The sequence below is a fragment of the Petaurus breviceps genome, unplaced genomic scaffold (genome assembly GCF_028583685.1).
Source record: "Petaurus breviceps papuanus isolate PSGF00001 unplaced genomic scaffold, PetGlider_PUasm1.0 38, whole genome shotgun sequence".
In the NCBI taxonomy this organism is placed as follows: domain Eukaryota; kingdom Metazoa; phylum Chordata; class Mammalia; order Diprotodontia; family Petauridae; genus Petaurus; species Petaurus breviceps.
In genome coordinates this window covers 59,920,386-59,929,359 of record NW_027186304.1, presented here as the reverse complement: position 1 = coordinate 59,929,359, position 8,974 = coordinate 59,920,386, and the positions used below count along the sequence as shown (strand labels likewise).

Genomic DNA, 8,974 nt, shown 5'->3' with positions numbered 1-8,974 from the left:
AGATCACTAAAACAATGTTCAAAACCAAGTCCTTCTGGTACTAAAGACAAGCTGAGGAAGTTGTCTGTAAATGACTTGCCTTGTTAAAAAATCTGGATTATAGGATTACAGCAGTTATCGTTATGGTGAGGTACCAGTATTCTTTTCTTTTTAAATTGGCAATCTAAGTTTTACCAGTATTTCAGAGTTGATTATTTTTGTTATGTTTCATACAATAAATTATTTTGATTTTCATAAATTTTGTGATTTTATTATTTAAGTAATTATTTTCATATAGAAGGTATTTGGGTTTTTTTGAGAATATACATCAAACTATAATATTTGGGGAAAAAAACTAAGTGATATCTACCCAAACTGGACTTTTTGAGGGGAGACAAAGGACAGGGGGAAAGGATGGAGGTGGCTTTTTCCCTCCATCACCTGACAACATAGCAGTGATAGATAGGACCTCATTAGAAGAGTTGTAGTAACAACTTACAAAAAGCATTTTAGCAAGTTGTGGATTCAATGGAAATTCTGCCACAATGGACCCCAATTCAGTCAAGTCTCCATAGGTATTTAAAGCAACTAGATAATTTGAAAGCTTTAGGGCTCTCATCAGAGTTTCAGGAGCTGATGAATACATAAAATCAAAGTGCACCCATGTGACCTTGGGCAAGTCACTTAACCCCAATTACCCTGCCTTCCCTCCTGTAATGGGAATGCAAATTTGGAAGATCTTCCCTGCCCCTAGGCTAAAATGCACCTGAAGCCTGGGGAGGGAGGCTTGTTTTTCAGTAGATACTTCTTGATTGGCCAGTGAGTCAATAAGCTTGTTACATTCTCTGAGCCAGGAGAAGGCTATATAAGCCCTGATGTGTAGCTTTGTTTTGGGACTCACTTTGAGAAGTGTTCTGTGATTTGATCTGAATTCTGGGAAGCTGTTGTTGAGAGTCCCCCGGCTTTGAAAAACCCAGATGTGGAAACCCAGATGTTGACTGGGTATGGATGTAATGGTTGGACGGTTTGGAAAGCTGTCTACTTGATCTGTTAATGTCTTGATAATTCTGTCTGTATATTTTGAAGTTCGGGTGCTGACCTTTTTCCCCTGAACAAGGTAAACGATATATGTCTGACTGATTAAAGTAAGCTTGTTAACCCATTTTGAGTTGCTTTCCTTTATCAAAGCAGATCCAAGAACCTGTATTGGCGGCAAACCCTGAGGACTCTTGGGGTGCTTGCTGCTACACCTCCTTCAAAAAGACAAAAAAAAAATCAAAGTGTACCAAGTTACCTATACCAAGTTTCTTCAACTGTAACACCACTGATCCCAAACTAGACCTCAAAATTTCAGGCTAAGTATTGTCCTGCATTTAAGTTTTAGTCTGAAACATTTTCCAGGCCTGATATGACCAGCTCTTGCTGGGCAGAAGCTTTGCTGATTGCTGTCACAAAAAGAAACTTCACTCTGATTCAAGGATTATACACCTTTTGTTTTGCAAATCCAGAGTCAAGGACAAACACTACACTATCTATTGTTAGTGATGTCTCTGCAGTATTGGTAGACCTTTCAACCTATAGCTGCATTTTGTTTTTTTGAAGGCTTTTGAGGTGGAAGTATGGAATACAGAGGAATGATTTTAATATCACCAGCTTCTTGACCTAAATCATCACCTTCACCCTTTGTTCTCTTACAGGCTTCATCAATTTCCTCTTGCCCAGTAAGGAAAAGATCTTCTTCCTCTTCACACATGTGAATTTCTATTACAATTTGAATTGCTGCTTTGAGGTAATCTCTGGTTCTGGAATGTAAAAAACTCTCAAAAGGGTGTACAGCAAGCGACAGCTAAAAGGGGGACAATTTTCAAAGTATATCTGAAATTTCCTTGCATGGAAAGCAGCCCTCATGATGGCTTTTAAATCTGATCTTTGCCTCACAGCTTCTGTCAGAACCCCCATGAGAATATCTGTGGCCAAAGTCCTTTCATGAGCTTCTTCAGGGATTATAACACCATAGCTCTCTAGAAGGGGATCATTCATAACATTCCATCTGTCATGTATTTGAGAATAGTTTTTGCACTACTACAATCTTCAAATCCAATGGAGTATCCAACTTCCTGGCCCAACAGCATATAGATTTCATCAGCAATTCTCTAAGGCACACTCACTACAGCAACTCTCCTGGGCTGTGTGCAGGTCACTCCTCTCTTGGGTCCTAGTAAGGAGCACCTGAACTCAATACATCACTGAGGGATCTGTGTTGTTTTACAGAACCAGTCTCACCAACTAGTAAGAAGGACAGATGCCTAACCAGAATATCTGTAAATATATCATTATATTTCCGAACAGGGAGTTGAAGCCGCTTCTTTAGAATGGCATAGAAATGGGGCGGCCAGGTAGCACAGCGAGGAAGAGCACCAGCTCCAGTGTTGAGAAGACCTGGAGATCGAATCCCGGCTCAGACACTTAGCACCCACCCAGAAACACCTGGCCGTGTAACCTTCAGCAAGGTACTTAACCCCAATTGCTTAGGGGTGGCCAGGTGGCTCAGAGAGTAAGAGCACCAGCTCCAGTGTCAGGATGACCTGGATCAAATCCGGGCTCAGATACTTAGCACCACACCCAGAAATAATAACTGGCTGTGTAACGAGCAAGTTACTTAACCCTGATTGCTTAAAAAAAAAAAAAAAGAATGGCATAGAAACAAGGGATGTGGAGTGGATTAGTGAATGGATTAATACATTGTGAAATGTTATATGTCCTGCATATCCTGTGTGTTAAAAGAGTAGAATGTGTTGAATGTGTTTAGTGTCTGGAGTATACTGAATGCAATGCTTTTAAAGGTGGTAATCCAACAGGAATAAGCATAGCATTAGAAGAAGAACATAAATATCTCTGACCTACAATCTGTGAGACCAGCAGCAAGTCACTTCATGTCTCAGGGTCTCAGTCAAATCTTTAAGACTTGAAGATTCTGAGGAAGAGCCATTCTGTATTGTTCAAGGAAGTCCCTCACTGGGAATTCCCTTATACCAGTAAAAACCAATGATCTGTCCACTCTTCATACCCCAACAAAAAAAAGTACATATACATATTATGTCACTTATTCATTTATCTATTTGTTCACTCAGTTATTTATTTGTTCATTCATTTGTCATTTATTTATTTGCTTGTTTGTTTGCTAAAACACTGCAGTTCTAGCTGTCAATAGATATGACTCATTCATACTACCTTCCCCATTTGTCCAAGGAGTCCCTTCTCTTAATGGGCAAGAACTGTCTCTTTTTTCTTTTTTTGTCTTTGTATCCTCAAGGTTAGCACAATGTTTTACATAATTTGTAGGTGCCCAGTGTTTAAGGGAGCAGCTAGATGGCTCAGTGGATAGAGCTCTGGGCCTGGAGTCACTTAGACTGGAGTGAAAATCTGGCCTCAGGCATTTACTACCTGTGGGTCCTTGGGCAAGTCACTTAACATTTGTTTGCCTTAACCCACTAGAGAAGGAAATGGCAAATCACTCCACTATACTTGCCAAGAAGACTCCATGGACATACAGTGTGGTACATAAGGCAACAAAGAGTCAGACAAAACTGAATGACTGAACAACAAGCATTTATGGAATTGAATTTACTCCCAGAAGATGGAAAAAGGGAGGGAGTCTTCTTGGGAATGGTTGGTAATGAAAGGTTAGCAAAAAATAAGAGAGAATAGTAAATACATAAGAAGCAGAGTCAACATTTGAATCCAGATCTTTGGATTCCAAATGTTGCGATGTATGAAAGTTGCCAATTTAGGCTTGATTTCAGAAGGAAAAAAATTCCTAATAACTACAGTTGTCCAAAAGTGGAATGGGCTGTCAGAAGAGTCGACCTCTCATTGAAGGCCTTCAGTCAGAGACTGGAAAATCACTTGTCAGTTATAGGAAGGGTTTCTTTTTTGGGATGAGTTGGGCTAAATAACTGCTGAGGTTCCTTCTGATAGGACTGATGGACCCCTAAAAAGTAAAGACCCTCAGTCCTTGAACTTTCCCACAAATTTCAGGAACCCAGATCCCAGGCATTCACCTAAGGCACCAGTCCCATACCAGTCAATAATCCTTTTAACTGCCCTTTCACTGTGGCACTCTGGTCACTTAACTCCCTCAATTTTCTGCAACTGGCCTACCTCAGGCTACTTGCCACTCCTTAATCCCATCCAGCTCTTCCCAAGATCTTTCTGTATAAAATATCAATCTTACCCTCATCAAATGCTCAGATTCTTAAAATCTAGTCTACTTATATTGGCATCACAAATAGCACAGACTCACTTGAAATCTCACCTACCCAACTGGTATTATAATCAACTTACTACTTGGACTGAAAGAAGGCTTGAGTGGTCAAATTCTTTCAAGGCAAACCCTTACCCTGTACCCTGGCATTTCAGGGTTCCTAGCACCCCAAACTGCAACACCTTCTATATCTGATATTCTATGGTTCTGTGATTACTTGAACTCCACTGTTTTTTTCATTATTCTATACTTCTTCCTTCTCTGAAGAACTTCTGAATTGATTGAGTAACATGGGAAACTCTGACAAAGGACTGCCTAGCATGGCATGCTGTGCTCTATGAGCAAAGCAGAATTGTAGTAGCTCAAAAGAAATATGAGATGCATAAATTTCGAGACATTTCTACCCCAAACATTCATATAGAGTATTTGTGCCCGACCTATGATAGAGCACACAAAGCTCATGTTGGTCTGATCAGCCACAATCACACACACCATAACTTAACTCCAACATAATGATGTCATTTTGGTCCAACCAACTGTCCCTATAGATTGTAAACATATATGGTTGAACTACATGTTATGAGATAGCTGGGTTTTTAGGACTCATCACATTTCTTTGACCCGTGTCTAAAGTTTTGGGTTTGTTTGTTGTTGTTATTGTTGGGGGGTGGGGTGGCATTTATTGTGATATATTTTATTATAATGCATACTGACATCAGTTCAATTCAACAAATATTTATGAGTGGCAAACTAGACAGTCAAGGATGAAAGCCATGTCTGCTGACTCTGACTTCTGAAAAAAATAGGATTTTTTTCACTATGCTATGAATTTATTGTATAAGAGAAGAAGTCAAAATAAAGTGATCTTTTTTCCCTTTGAAAGTCTATATTGGGGCAGCTAGTGAATTGAGTACTGGTCCTCGAGTTCAGAAAGACCTGAGTTCAAATGTGACCTTAGACATTTGACACTTTCTAACTGTGTGACCCTAAGCAAGTCACTTAACCCCAATTGCCTTGTCAAAAAAGAAACAAAACAAGCATGTATATTTGTCAAAATTTATGACTTAAAAAAAAATTTAGAGTAAGTTATTTATATATGCATATACACTATTGTATATATTTTTTATTTTTATCATACAATATGGACAGTGAAAATAGTAAGCTCTTAGTGATGTGTTGTTTTTCTTTAAGGTCTTTGAATGAATAGGAATGAGATATTTAAATTTAAAATGAATTTTCATTTTCTCAAATCAAAGCTTTGTGTATTCTGTTACCATCAAGCTTCCTATTTGTATGATTTTCATTTCATTTGTAAAGAGAAATTACAGCCTTTTTTAATATTTTCACTCAACTAAAAGTATTAGTTGTGGCTAATGTTGAAAAGGCAGACCAAATTTTGAATGAGACAGCTGAGAAATGTGGAAGATTCTGTTTACCAAATACTAGCTTATAGGTTTAGGTAAAATAATGAGATGAGAAGACTTCTGGCAGACACATAAGACTTGTTTACATTTTGATTGCAATTTAATAATTTGCTGATTGCATTATAATCACAGCAATATTGCATTTTAATTGCATGCATCTATTTGGTTAACTAAATTAATGCCTTGAAATTACTGTTTGATTTTCACTTATACATAACCAATTCTCTTTCTGTCTCTGCTCCAATAAGGATGATTATCAGCAAGTATTATTCCTGATCATTTCTTTCTGGTAAACTCCCTAGCCATATTCTGGCTATAGCAGTCTAAAAGATGATATTTTTCAGACTAATGTAAAATGATTACTATTTCATGGATAGATGTGAAGTGCATAGGAAAGCACTTTGTTTAACAGGAATCTGCAACATTCAGCCACAATTAGTAGGGAAGAAGAGAAATCAGTGACCGCCCCTTGTCCATTAGCTCCTACCCAGTATTCAAGTAACAAATACTAGTATTTGCATATTGTATGACAAATTCATTTGTCTGAAAAATTACATTTGGGGATAGGGAAGGAACAGGTTATCAGGGTAATGGGATATAGTAAGAAAAAGTAAGCAAGTTTCATAAAACATAATTTGAAAATGTAAGATTCTAAGATTTTTAAATGTTAAATTTATAAAAGGCAACCAAGGATTTAAATCACTTAAAAAAAAACCAAAGAATCTTTCTTGTCACCAATTTCCTGGACCTCATAGATTTTTATAATACTTGCTTTCACTACCTGGTGACTTCTTGATATTCAATAATGTATAGGAGGAAAGGAGTACTCTCAATTAATCCATCCCTAACAAGGTGCTTCATTTAATCATTCAACATTTAGTAAGTAACCACTGTGTCACTTATGGGTTGGGGCTAGGGAGATACAAAATTTATTTGCAGGTTACCTTCCCTCATGAATCTTACAGTCTGGAAGGAGGATAAGACACAAACACAGAAAACTCATATATATTATAATGCAAGCACAAAAGAAAGATACAAAACACTGTTATGTGAAGTCTGAGAAGAAAGCCTATGTGAATTGAATTGTTTTTCTAATTTAAATTTTATTTAATATGAGGATGTCTGTTGTTTAATCTGAACAACTTCTGGAACTTTATGTGAATTCCCATAAATTATAACCTCAATATATCTTTGTTTTTCACTGTGGAATGATCTGGATGGAAATGCTAGATAGAGCAGCAGTGTTGCAAGACAGAGGTGGGGCAGGCCTCAGAAGGTTGAGACACAAAGACTATATTCATGTAAATAAAATGAAGGGTGGGTCCCAATGGTACTTAATGAGGTATTTGAGGCTGCAATGCCAGATTTTCTAGTGGTTGGACTTAAGGTTTGTTTGCTTCAGCAAACTGGATAAGTCAAAATTAGTCTTAGAACCAACCTAGGAGTTGGATAACTTGATTGTTATACAAAGGAATTAGCTGTAAATAAAGAGAAAGACATTTTTGGGAGAGGGAAAAGAGAGGACATATTTAATTTAAATAAAGAAAGGTAGAGGAATATAAAAAGGGAAAATACATAAATATATAAAGGAAGATAAAAATGAGAAAGAAAGACAGGATCATGGGATCATAAAATCTAGAGCTGAAAAGGACTTTAGGACCATCTAGTCCAAATCCTTAGTTTTACAGATGAAGAAACTGAGGCATATAGAAGTTAAATGACTTGACCAAAGTCACACATATAGTAAGTAGCCAGGATTTGAACCCAAGATCTTTTGACTACAAATCCAGACTTCTAAGCATTGAATGTTGAAAGGTATCTCAGAGATTCTGAACTAGAGCAACAAAGCAAAGTTTTTTAATGCTACTTAAATACCAAATATTTTATTTTAAGTGTTCCAGAACTAATGTCTCTCAGAACTATTCCATTGTATTACTTTGTTCAGATTCTTCTCATTGTCATATATTGATCTCTGGTACACCCTCCCACCATCTTCAATGGGTAGGAACCTAGTCTAATCTCCCAACTGGAACCATTCTTAGTGATTCCCATCTTTATAATGATATTCTTAAATAACTTTAGCTTCTCAGCTGATCAATAGCAAGAATAGTACTAACCACTGACATTCTAATAATAATAATTGACACGTAGAACTTTAAAACTTATAAAGTGATTTATATTACAATAATACATTTCCACAGGGCTTTAAGGTTGTTGTCTTTGCTGTTTAGTCACTTAAGTTGCAGCTGACTCTTCTGGACCCCATCTGAAGTTTTCTTGGCAAAGATACTGGAGTATTTTGCCATTTCCTTCTCCAGCTCATTTTACAGGTGAGGAAACTAAGGCAAACAGGATTAAGTGACTTGCCCAGGGTCACACGGCTACTAAGTGTCAGAAGCCAGATTTGAACTCATGAGTCCCAGCACTTGATCCATTGTGCCACCAAAGAGTTAACAAGGTTTTTTCTATACATAATCTCATTTGATTCTCACAACAACCCTGTGAGGTGCTATTTGTTTTTAAACTGGATTTATGATTTCATTGGTATAAGGAACTCTGAGTTAGGAAATTCCCCATGCCACTGCATATGGACACTTACCTTTCATCTTAGGGAATTTTCTGGGAAATTATTGTTGTTGTCATTAGTTAGTAATTGTTATATTGGGGTTAAGTGACTTGCCCAAGGTCACATGGCTAGTTTTTTGTATTAAGTGTCTGAGGACGGATTTGAACTCAGGTTTTCCTGACTCCAGGGCCAGTGCTCTATTCACTGCACCACCTAGTTCCCCCCCCCCTTTTTTTTTGCTGTTGTATTAGTATTAATAACAGTCGCTAACATTTATGTAACACTTTACAATTTTCAAACCTTGGGAGGTTGTGCTATCCTTTCTGACTCTAAGGCCAGTTCTCTAAATTGTTCTTTGGGTTCTTTTAGCATTAACTAGAGCATGGATGAGGAACCTGCAGCCTCGAGGCCACATGTGACCCTCTAGGTCCTCAAGTGCTTTGACCGAATCCAAACTTCACAGAACAAACCCCTTTAATAAAAGGATTTTTTCTGTAAAACCTAGACTCAGTCAGAAGGCCTCACCCAAGGACTTAGAAGGCTACATATGACCTTAAAGACACAGGTTCCCCACCCCTGAACTAGTCTGATTGCTGTGCCAAGGCCCAGATGCTTCTAAGACCAGTCTTGAAGATCAAGAAGATTGACCACAAGCTCAACCCCTTATTGGGATCCCTCTCACAATTTAAGGGGCTACTAATGTGTGGAATTCTACCTGTAGAAGTGAAGTGATAGAGGACA

At 37.7% G+C, this 8,974-nt stretch overlaps 1 pseudogene; it reads right to left on the bottom strand.

Annotated features, from left to right (window-relative positions):
• Positions 1-334: 334 nt before the first annotated feature.
• LOC138170250 (ATP-dependent RNA helicase DHX15-like) lies at positions 335-8,605 on the bottom strand (annotated as a pseudogene).
• Between the last annotated feature and the right edge of the window lie 369 nt (positions 8,606-8,974).